Source organism: Xenopus laevis, chromosome 2L, assembly GCF_017654675.1.
Source record: "Xenopus laevis strain J_2021 chromosome 2L, Xenopus_laevis_v10.1, whole genome shotgun sequence".
In the NCBI taxonomy this organism is placed as follows: domain Eukaryota; kingdom Metazoa; phylum Chordata; class Amphibia; order Anura; family Pipidae; genus Xenopus; species Xenopus laevis.
This window is the reverse complement of record NC_054373.1, coordinates 95,136,820-95,148,648: the sequence shown is the minus strand read 5'-3', so window position 1 is coordinate 95,148,648 and position 11,829 is coordinate 95,136,820. Positions and strand designations below refer to the sequence as shown.

The window sequence follows — 11,829 nt, the reverse complement described above, 5'->3', positions numbered from 1 at the left end:
AAATCATGATAGAGCGAGCATTCTTTAAATCCGATTTTATGACACCCACATTAAAGAAAGATGCTCTTTATCTATGTGGTCTGTGTGTAAATCAAAATAACAGTATTTCTAGATCATACAAGTTAAGATTTATTTCTGCAAATGTAGAAGACTAGGTAATTACTGCTCTGTCCATGAATCCACAACAATGTTTGCTCCAGTCCTTCTCCCACTAATGCTATAATATTTTCTTATAAATACCGCTATTGGCAGGAACTTGTAAAGTAAGATAAGAAAGGGTCAAACTGCTTATCTGGAAGAGTACAAACCCAACCTAATAAATCGGTTTAAGGTGGACCTGACACCCAAAACTAAAACCTAACTACTCAATGATATTTAATGGGCTACACTCCGCTGTCTTGTAATATCTTATGCTTTACTTAAATATTTCACTTAAGTTTGTGGGAATATCTTACAAAAAAATAATTTGACGTAAGCAACTGATTCAGTCCAAACCAAATATTTGCTGCTCAATGAAAGTGTTTCATATTAACCAGAGTAACAGCATGCGGATGGTACAAGACTGCAAAATCTTTATATATATATATTACAGTTATGACTGTAAAGAAGGGTAAAATTATAAAGGAATAACAATACAGGGTATATAAGTATAAAAGGCAAAATGGCAAATAAAATGGTCATTATAGGAATTCAAATCAATTTGCCATTTTGAATTAGCAACTTTCCATGCAATATTTGAACATATGAGTAATAGACATGCTCTGTCCTTCTTTATAAAAATACTCCTGATTTATGATCCAACAGACCTTAAAACCAAACCTTACTCTAGTCTGGTATATCTAGGGATAAAATGTTCTTTTTTGCTCAAGGCTATTAAAAAAACTAAAATAAATATTTTATACATTTACCATAAGGAATGTTGGCTTTTTAGCCTTCATTTGTGATAAATAAAATAGCATCTGATATTAACACAATTTATTCATGTATTATGGTGGGATATTGCCAATATTAGCAGATTTCACTGTTCCAGAAACAGGCAATATGTCTACGTTTTGTACCACAATTCTTACTGTGGAATTCAACTGAGTTGAGACCTATTTGTCTGCTTTTGGCAGCTGATTATTAAATTACTTTTGTTGCTATGTCTAGGAGATAATGTATTCAAAAGTTATTTGATTCCAAACATAAAGCTGCAGAATCAGGGCTGCAGTTTTGTTTTAGCTTGAATTAAAAATATTTTCCATGGCAAGAACAAAAAAAAAAAGGTACAGGTATTGGATCCATTATCTGGAAAGCGGTTATCCAGAAAGCTGCAAATTACGTTAAGGCTGTCTACCATAGACTCAATGTTATCCAAATAATCCAGATTTTTTAAAAAGGATTTTTTTTCCTCTGTAATAATAAAACAGTACCTTGTACTTGTTTCAAACGAAGATATAATTTATCATTATTGGAGGCAAAACCAGCCTATTGGGTCTAGTTAATGTTTATATGATTTTCTAATAGACTTAAGATATGTAGATCCAATTTATAGAAATATCTGTTATCTGGAATATCCCAGGTCCCAACCATTTTGGATAACAGGTTCCATACCTGTACTGCAAGTGACAAAGTTATTAATGCGATCTTGCACTCACTGCAGCATCTAAACAGAGGAACAATCTAACAACACCCGGACAGAGCAAGCACTATGGCTATTCCCACAAATAGTAAGAGGAATAGTTTAATTTAACATTAAATGGAAAAAAGTAATGGTAAGGCATCCTTATGACTATATAGAGGAGATCTAAAATACAGTGAAACCTCAATCATACATCCTCTGATTTAAAATTTTCCCACATTTTACTCAGTTTTATTTGAAAAAAGAATAACCCAGGAAAATAAAAAACACAGGAGTACAATCAGGCATACCTTTGACCATGCTTCATACAATATTTTCCCACATTTTACACTGTTTTTTGTGGTCCCACCAATATATAATGCACAAAACATTACCCTGATTTTACACCGATTTACACCAATCAAATAGGGGTTTTACTGTAATTAGAATTAAAGAGATTTCTCAAAGATTCCCAAGGGACTAACAATTTGCTGACTGTCGGGAAAATATCCCTGACAGCCAGGAACTGTTTTAATGAGTTGTCACATATATTTTACAAGTATCTTCATTGCTTTAAGCAGTGGAATCCAATTGTTTTCTATGTGGTGGTTCTGTAGCATTGCACAACTCTAAGACCCCACAAATTTCAAATAATGAAATGCAGGAAATAAATAGTTAATTAAGATGGACTATTGTTTTCTTTCCAGCATTAACCATTGTTACTGTTAAGACACAAGATAAAGTAACCCATATATGTTCCCTTTAAAGGGCTTTAAATTCAAAAGAGTAAAGTTGGTTTTTGTGTATATAATTACAAATATCTATCCATCTAAAATATAATTTGATTTTTCAGCAACATAACAGCATCACCTAAAAACTAAAGGGTCATGTATGTATTGACACTGCATTTGGAAATATTGCGTGGTCGCTTCAAAAGCTGATTGGGCACATACTGACATAGCAGATATGTAGAATACAAATGTTTCATTCTTTAAGATAATTTTAGTGCAATAAAAGTCATTTTAAGCAACTTTCCAATACAGGTATGGGATCCGGTATCTGGAATCCAGTTATCCAGAAAGCTCTAAATTACAGAAAGGTTGTCTCCCATTGACAACATTTTAATGAAATAATAAGAAATTTCTTTTTTCTCTTTAATAATAAAACAGCACATTGTATATAATTCCAACTAAGATAGAATTAATCTTTATTGGAGGCAAAATAATCCTATTGGGTTTATTTAATGTTTAAATAATTTTTAGCAGACTTATGGTATGGAGATCCAAATTATGGAAAGACCCCTTATCTGGAAAACCACAGGTTCTGAGCATACTGAATAACAGGTATGCATATGCATACATTCAGTAGAAAATGTCACTGGTTTAAAAGCAGAAGGAAAGGTAAAAACACAGGGTATTAAGAGGCAGTATCATTATGTTTCCTGGGTCTGATTCCTAAAACCTTGTAGAAGGAGCCAATTCTCCTCCAGGACTTTTAATCAGTTGGTTACAACACTGCTTTAGGAGTCAAAGCCACGAGGGAAGCAAATGCAAATAGGCAGATGTTGATTTTAATAACAATTACATTTACAAATAACTTTCAAATTGATTAGAATTTTATTTTGGTGGTAGGACCCCTTTAAAATTGTAAGATTGACATAAAACAGATATTATTAAAGAGGTTAGAAGAAAAGACATTAGTACATTTTAGCAGACCTAGGCAAGCTGTGCTATCACTCTATTTACTGTTGTGCCTTTCACCCATAATGTTATTATTCAAACATTGCTGAAAATCAAACTGTGTAGTGCTATATATATCACACTATGAAATACGTTGGAGAAACACTTACTAATTGGTTAGTACTTTATAATTCTGCTACAGTGCTCTCTTCTGTTCTCTTACAATGTACCTACAGAATTAAAGTACTACATGAAAATTTCAAGATACCGTCATTGAATCTGTAAGAAAATGTGAACTTTGGAACAGTTTTTTTCTTTCCAAGCAGTGATCTCATAAGCACCAACGGTTAGTATTTTAATGACTTGTCATTTCCTGCTGTGATAAAGATTCTCATGTAATTTTACCAACCATTTCCTTGAAGCTACACCAATAGCAGGATGCCACTTGGGATGACTCAAAATGGACCTCAGACTTCAATAGTCTGAATCACCCACTATAGATTAAAATGCCCTGGAGAGAAACCCAAACCCCAGGTGCATGCAGCTTTAGAGCACATACGCATATACATCATTTAACAGTTGATGATTCAATAGCAAGACTTAAAGAGCATGTTCCTTTTGTCAGGCTGTGGGTCTGATTAAGGAATGTGACGCTCGTTTAAAAGCTGAAGTTACGAGAAACTGGTTTTTGAAAATCAAGAAGTCATTAGCTGTTAATCCTGCTGGCACTTTGTAACCTGGAACGGTGCCTTATTTTATTTGCCTTGTGTTATCGAGGACTTTGCCCAACGTTTAAGCTGAAGCACTGAAATTTTTTTTTAAAGAAAAGACTATGGACAAAAAGCCTTATGGAGAATGATGCCTTTTGTGACCATGGAAAGTGTATATATTTACTAAATATATAATCTTATATAATAGCATAGTTATTATTCCTGTTGAAAAGTGGTTCACACTTGACAATCAATGTATTAATATTATATGATTATTATATTATTCAACACATTATTTTAATCAGATTTTATAGCATTATTTTTATGACATCAGGGATACACACACACATATTTACACACACACAAAAACGTATTACAATTGTCATCTCATTTCTAGTTATTGCAGAACAACATCTCCCAAATCCCACTGTGGCAACAAATATGTTAAAAGTAAAGTAAACCAATTAATAAGTATTTATTCTGCTAAAAATTAGAAAGGACGCAAGACAAACTGCAGCCTACACACTCTCTTATGCTTTAATATACCAAGTTACTTCTGAGCTATGTTTATAAATGCACTTTAATAACTTTGAACACTCATGAATTACAGTAGGGTTATATTAACCAATACAGACCAAATAACCAATGTCTTTAAAATATTGTGATGAATAGCAGAAACACAATAATAACTTGCATTTGTGACATTGCTCACGTTACAAGGATTCTAACATGAGGAATAATGTATGCCTCAAACTCATACCAAGAACCATATCATCTACAGAGTTAGCACTAGGATTATTTTATGCTGTTGCTATAGATTCTACGCTTTATGGGATTCTGAGTTAGGCACAGGCCAATATGTCATATAAACATGTGGTTTCTCTTTAACAAGCCCAGTAGTTGGATCTTGTAAGATGTACTATTCTTCAGACTCTGTGATATACTTTATATTATATATTACCCCTGGGATCCATAGCCTGCATATGTCCAAGGACTCAATGACTAGTAAATCCATAGCTGTAAATTAGGACTGAGTCAGAGCAGTGTTTTAATAAAAGCTGGAGAGGTGCAAGTGCTGGAGCACTAAGGGGGCAATACTGCAGTCCATATAAGAGCATTTGCACCTTTACCCAAAGCAGGTTCTGGCAACAGTCTTTAGATTTATTTACGTGTGAATTTTTACTTCAGAAGCCTTAGCCACACTTTGCACAACTACGTCACATTATTTTGTGACTAATATTTGTATTCATAAAAATGCGCAATCGAGTCTCGGCAAGAGAACACTGGCGTACTTTCATCAGCGATGATTCTTAGTGAATTTTCTCTAGCATTACTTTCTTCCTATCGAAACAACGCAAACTTCTCCAGTGCTGAGGTTTTTCGCTAGCATAGTGTGTCACTCTTAGTAAAATAGAGATGTCGCTGCAAAGCGACAGTTTGGCGAACTTTCACCAAATACCACGATTTGCTCTTTAGTGCATCTGCCCCTGGATTAAAAATTTAGAGCAAGGCACAGTAGGCAGCACACTTAATGGAGCCCTGTGACTAACATTTGCATTTAGCAAGCAATAAGCATCTGCTGCTCTGGCTTTAGATGGTATGAATGGTATACCATGGAACCCCAATGTCCTGTCCATGTGCCACCTCTGTAGTACAAACATAAGGTGCTTTGCTCTTTGTCCCCCATTGTAAATGATTCTCTCATTATATTTTTAGCAACTTCCGCATCGCTATTAAATTCTATAACTATTTAACTACATATACATACCATACAAATCAGGAGAAATAGGCTGTTGCTACATCTGCCTGCAGCTGTTTGTTATATACAAATGTAAAAAGTGCTATTATTACAAATGTAAACAAAATGAAAAAAAAAAAATATTTGATAAAATTGCACCCTAGTTGAAATTTGTCCTTATTCTTATCATTAGGAGTGGGAACAATTCCTCTACTCAACTTTTCTTTAAATCTGAAATAAAGTTCTTTTGTATATATTTAAGCAACAAAAATGTATGCCTCTGTTATGTCAAGGGAACCCCCCTTCACTTAATTTTAGAGACTGTGCTGCCATCATCCATTCAACACAGCTTTAAAGTAATAAAACTACTCATGCTGGTGATATTATCATGCAAGCAGTTAAAGCAGATAGCATCTGTTTGTAAGCATTTGTAAAAAGCCGTTTGCTGGGAAAGTAAAAGGAAGCTTCTCTTATTTGATCACATCTTTTAAGGTTATTACTGTTTTCTGAGAAAGCCTTGCGTTTAGTTCCTCTTTCCACATCAAAATGCTGGCTAAGTAGCCCTAATAGTTATTGTGCTAAATTTGTTGTTGCTTATTTTACAAAGCTTTTGTTTAAGAAGAATTCTAATTCAAATTTTAACCACAACCATTCAGCCCGACATTCTTTGAACCATTAACATTAAATTACAGGAATCGAGTAATGGTAGCAGTAATATTTGGTCACTTGGTCTATACTGCTGCCCGTGTGCTGAAGGTTTTAGCAATATACATGTACTGGCACGTAGTGACGCCATACTTCTTTAGTTTACTGTACTGGCACGTCAGTACGTCTATTGACACCTTCAGCCCTAAAGAAGTCTCTACGTGCCAGTACGTGTCTATTAACACCTTCAGCACACAGGCAGCAGTATAGACCAAGTGGCAGATCATTTCACTAATGTGCATTAATATTACTGCTATGGGATTCCTGATTGCACTGTGCTGGGGGGCCTCATTATTAATTTCATGATGGAGGGCCGTAAATTTGAAAAAGGGCCGCAATTGGCCCCCGGGCTGTACTTTGGACATGTCTACTCTAATGATTTCACGTTAAGATGGAGCTTTGTTATGTGGAAGACTGAGAATGCATTTTTTTTCCAGAATTTATTAACCCCACTGAGAATGCATTTCCCCCCCTCAGAATTTATTAAACCCAGAGGGTGTTAAAAGTCCAAATAAAAAAAGTACTCCAATTCAGACCTGAGAAGTTCATGTAGAAGTCAACAGGAGAAGTTCTGAAGATATCCTGATCTGCGCTAGGTTTTGTGCAATAATCCAAAGATCGATCGATCTATCTATCTAGTTAAAATAAAGATATTTTCAGATTTTGCCAAATGAGTTAATCTTTCCCCAAGGTGGGGATATGTTTGAATTGGAAGTGGGAGATACCAGGCTGATCCAGTTATCTGGCCTCTGGACTAAATTATCTCGTCACAATGATGGTAAAATCAGGGCGTTGGGGCGATAACCGTATCAGCAAGCCAATGTGGTCTTTGCCCAACAGGTTTAAACCTGCCTGATCAATATATTGGTTGGTCAGCCAATCGGAGAACCCCATAGTGGGCCAATAAGCTCCTGAATCGGTGGCTTTTATCAGTTTTAACATTGTATTAGTTACAGCAGACAGTGTATTGATTCTAAGGGACAGTTTAAAAAAAATGAAACATTATTGCAAATATTAATAAATTACTGTTGATACTGTTACATTTTGTTTCTCTAAATGTGTTTCTAACTCGTCTTTCACATGCCATAGTGATCCATTGTTTCTTGGTTTAACAGTCTAATTGGTAGCTGATTAAATATACATGCCTGGAAGTGCTTAGTTCAAAAGTTATTGTAATCCAGATGTCACAATGTCACTTGCATAAACACTTGTCACTTCATGGTTGTGTACAAATTATACAAAAGAATAAAATATAATTATTAATATACAAGAAGGGTATTCAATTGAAACACTTTGAGAGGTATGAATTGAAGAAAGATTCACTGAACTGTATATTGCTGGAATGACTATACATATTATGTACAAGTTGGCATAGCAGTTCTCATTAAGGAAACCACCCCTGTAGATTTATTATAATAAGTAATAAAGAAGGCAGTGCCACAGACGGCATACTTTCACACAATGAATGCCGTTAAAATTGTACCATGAACAGAACATATCAGAAAGAGCAAAGATCAACTTTGTGTAGGTGGAAAAATCCCATTCATTCAGTTGTGAAACAGACTGTAGGTGTGTGTCACCAAGTTCAGCAATGCCATCAAAAGGAGTGGCCGGAAATAAAAATACATGAAAAAAAAAATCATTCTTCGCATACGGTATTCAGAATATAGGTTTTAAAATGCAACTTGAATCAAATCTATTTAAAAAACTTTACAGCAACTGACAATTTTTTTTTCTATATTGTGAATGCAAAAAAACACACATATTAACAGACATTTCACTATTTTTGTACATTTACAGTAGCTGTTCGCAGCCAGCCCTAGTAAAGTGAGTTATTAGCAGATAGAAGGTACAGATTCTTATCAGAATAAATTACAGGCATGCAGTCATCACATATTTACCCTCTTTTATAATTAGACTACATGTACTTCCATTTTTAAACACTTAAATTTTTTAAGCTTTAATAGCATTATGTGGTTGTTTGTTTTTTTTCATTTTAGAGATTCAGATTTTAAATAGGACTGGACTCTGCAATGGAGAGGCTAAACTATTAAAGGAAGCAGGAGAACTGGACCAAAGCATTGGACCTCAAACTGAACGTGACAATGAGCAAGTGAATACCAATTCTAGGAAACTGATTTTAGAATACATATTGAACTCAAATATATATTGGACTGTAACAGAATAATACAAACAGGAGCTGCACTATTGTTGCAAAAAGACAAAAATACATGTATTTTGTAGATGTTGGGCATGCAGGTATATTTAAAAAATGTGTGAAGAATATTTAGATTTTTGGCTATTCAGTAGTACTAAGTAACTTTTAGTATGTTATTAAAGATGGACCATTTCTAAGCAACTCATCAATTCGTCTTTATTTTCATGTTGCATGTTTTTAATTTCTTAGCTTCCTTAACCAGAAGTTTTTCAGTCTGCAGCTGAAAATGCTACCTGGGTGTGGGGGGTAACTGACCTAACAACAGATTCACTGCATGTCTTAAATGTTATTGTTACTCCTAATTTTTTATTATCTTTCTATTTAGGCCCTCTACTGCTATATCCCATTGATACTTTCAGGCTGCTGCCCTAATAAACAGATGGCAGTCTCATTTTCAAGCCTATGAGATGGAGATCAAAAGTCTAAATAACATAAAAATCACAAAAAATAAAACTCGAAGACTAGTTGCAAATTGACTATTTGTCTATACATCTGCTGAGTGTGCACTGTATTGTCCTGTCCCTGCACTATGCTGTCCTGTCTTGGAGTTGCATATTTTTGCATTTTCACTTTTTGTCTGTTGTCCGGTACTTCTATGTTGTGTGTAGCACGATGGTCCTAGAGGAACGTTGTTTCATTTCGCTGTGTACTGTACAAACGTATATGGATGAAATGACAAACTCACTCTTGACTTAACATACTAAAAAATCAAATCATTTTAAGTTGAGGTACCACTTTAATGGTATGAATTATAATACATTAAGCATTTGAACACTGCTTGAAAAGTAAAAGCGAACTTTACTTTATTCTCACTCTCCCTCTTGGAGGCCTGATGCCCATGCACAGGCCCGTACCATTATACACAGGTGGAGAAAGGGGGAATGTGAGATGTGCAGTGATATATAGGAAATTGAGAATGAAAATGGAAAGCAAATGACAGCTAAAATTTTTTAAAAACAGGTATTCGAACAGGTATTGATGTTTAATAGTATTTAGGTTTCAGGTTTAATTTGAAAATGGCTAATTACACAGCTTTTTATGTCTGGATAACCATTCCCTTTAAAATGGCCTTCCTTGGTACAAGAAAATACTATGTCATTTAAATATGAATCTGAGCCAATGGATCCACATGCATTCCTATGATGCTACCCAGGCAACTATCAGAGAACAAATCCTACCCTTTGCAGCTGTTTAGTATGCTACATGTGGTAATGTAACTTAGCATGGCCCTGTTTGATTTTAAGAGCTCCAAGTAGGAGCTAGCTACATTACAGCTCCTGGCAGGCTTAGGCAGTCAAGATTGTTTATAACCAGTATATTAGTATTTTTTCTGGACAATGGCCCGTGATCAAATCAATGAGAAAAAAAAAAGATTTATAATCCATAATAGATATCCAATGTATTCCATTTTCACATGATAGAACCATTATTATATTGTATCATTTCGGTAGGTTGGACATTATATGTCACTACTTGGTATTCAGATGAGCTTTGGTTGGATTTTATAGCTTCCTCCCACTGGTAGGTAGGTCTGGGATAGGCACACCTATGCTTTAAAATGTTTCTGTACAATGTTTAGCTTACTTATACCTGGCATAAAAAGGATACAAGCTTCCACAATCGTAGGTTTCTCTGGGTGCATCTGAATATATGCAGTGAAAACTCTTTTTATGATTATTAGAAATAATGTACACCAGGGAACAATAACTTCAATTGCATCCACTGGTTGGTCCACTAACTGTATAATCTGTTTGTTTCAGACTCTTCAACAGTTGGTGGAGAAGTCACTCCACAACAGTATTATTATTATTATTAAAGTAGCACAGCACTACATGTTTCAGACCACACAGGGTCCTACCTCCAGTGGACTTGAAGGACCCTGTGTGGTCTGAAACATGTAGTGCTGTGCTACTTTAATAAATCCACACTGGTCTGCAATGAAAGGTTTTTTGGTTAATTATTACTACTTATTACATCGGGGAACACTGCAGGGTACTTTAAAAGACTTTTAAGTGGGACTTAAATCCACTCAGTGCTTTAACAGACTTTAAAACAGCTATAGAAGATGGAAGTCAGTTTGCGCCTCAATCGAATCGGTTTGTGATGGACCATTCAGAATACTTTCATTTAGTAAAACAGTGCTTATCATGGTTTGGTCATGTTGAGATAAAGAAAATGCAAAAATTGGGTAGTATAAAGTAAGCATAAAGTCTGTTATGTGAAGAATGCCAGCTCAAAAAGATGTGTAGATAATTTGTGGTTTGAATGATCCTGGTAGTTCTCACAGACCAGAGAAAGATTTCTTTAGAATGATATCATACACCAACTTTAAAAAGTATGACTTGGATCTCATTTACATTCTATGACTATTATCTAAACACAAAAAAGTGAAAGTGTAAGAAAAGTATTACCGGTAAGAGTTTTTGTTAGTAGCAAACTTGAAATAGCTGCTAGCAGGAAAAAAGTATATGGGGAAAAAAACAAAGTTGAGTTTGCAGTGGAAAAAGCCTTTTGCTTATTGACATATGTACTGCAGTGGCTCTAACCTCCCCAACATGCTGATGGCTGTGTTTTTGGGGTGATTGCTGCAAATAATATGTGCTTTGTGCGGAAATTCCTTCAACAACAATTTCAGGCATTTGCTATGTCATCCAGAGACAAATCTACATTAGCTTCCTAAGGTTTAGAAGTCTTTGCATGCTTTGAAGATTTTGCATCTCTTAAAGCCTCTCTTCAACAGGAAAACTCATGTGTAATAAACATTATTTTATGCAAATATAACGAAAAGACAATATCTGACAATCGAGCAAACTTATTTCTTAAAACTAAAGTAAAAAAACAAATGGCTGGTCTATTTCAAATAGAAATAGACCACAGATTCAGGATAATTTGAGGAAAAAATGTGTGCAAAAGAAGGCCACCAAGTAGGTTAAAGGAGGCATTTTATTGCCAATAGATTAGCTGCAATAGTGCAAACTAGAATGCTATATTTATTCTGTATAATGTTTTACCATACCTGAGTAAAAAGCTCTAGAAACTCTCTGTTTGTTTAGGATAGCAGCTGCAGTATTAACATGGTGTGACATCACTTCCTGCCTGAGTCTCTCCCTGATCTGGGCTCAGATTACAGTAGAGAAGGGAGGGGTGGGGGGAGAGGAGCAAACTGAGAATGCTCTTGC

The 11,829-nt window shown here is 35.0% G+C and overlaps 1 protein-coding gene and 1 long non-coding RNA gene across 5 annotated transcripts in view; one reads left to right on the top strand and one right to left on the bottom strand.

The window, feature by feature from the left end:
* Positions 1–8,791, top strand: part of LOC108708283 — a 14,270-nt gene extending 5,479 nt beyond the window's left edge. The window contains exons 2-3 of the long non-coding RNA XR_001934429.2: positions 3,516–3,625; positions 8,433–8,791. This is a non-coding gene — a long non-coding RNA (uncharacterized LOC108708283). The remainder of the gene's footprint in view (positions 1–3,515; positions 3,626–8,432) is intronic.
* The window catches only part of vmp1.L (vacuole membrane protein 1 L homeolog), a 127,668-nt gene that overhangs the window by 13,318 nt on the left and 102,521 nt on the right, over positions 1–11,829 (bottom strand).